The sequence below is a fragment of the Schistocerca serialis genome, unplaced genomic scaffold, assembly GCF_023864345.2.
Source record: "Schistocerca serialis cubense isolate TAMUIC-IGC-003099 unplaced genomic scaffold, iqSchSeri2.2 HiC_scaffold_1049, whole genome shotgun sequence".
Classification (NCBI taxonomy): Eukaryota; Metazoa; Arthropoda; class Insecta; order Orthoptera; family Acrididae; genus Schistocerca; species Schistocerca serialis.
The window spans coordinates 1,865-2,500 of NW_026047238.1; positions in this window are offsets into that span (position 1 = coordinate 1,865).

The following is a 636-nucleotide window of genomic DNA, read 5'->3' on the forward strand; positions in this document are numbered from 1 at the left end:
TTGTGTGTGTGCCTGTTACAGGCAGAGAGTAGTGTGTGATAAGAGAGTAGTGTGTGATAAGAGTGTCTGGCTGACGTGTGGTTCTCATTGTGTGCAGAGTCTTTCAGCATGTATAGGGACGGTTGTATATATTATCTGTATTCTGATGGCTCTGCATCTATTACTAATCAGTGCCGTGTATACGGTTACTCTGGTTCCAGTCGAAACTGTTCTATCTCTGTACATTAGTGACACTACGGCTCCACTATGTTGCCGCCCCTGTCGGCCGTTTCCCCCAGTGTATGGCTAATGATTATCAGCAGTCAGTCTATTAGTCAATACCGGTAGTGTGACGACGTCAAATGTCCGGGATGGGGGAAGCTACACCCTTCCCGTGGGTCAGGGCCTAGAAAGACTCTTCCCACGCAGGAGACTGACTGTCGTTACTCTTCCGAGACATATATGTGCCCAGCGTTTTTTGCGACTGCGAGTGCAACGCCAGGAGGCTCGGACTGTCGTTACTCTTCCGAGAAATATATTTGCCCAGCGTTTTTTGCGACTGCGAGTGCAACGCCAGGAGGCTCGGACTGTCGTTACTCTTCCGAGAAATATATGTGCCCAGCGTTTTTTGCGACTGCGAGTGCAACGCCAGGAGGC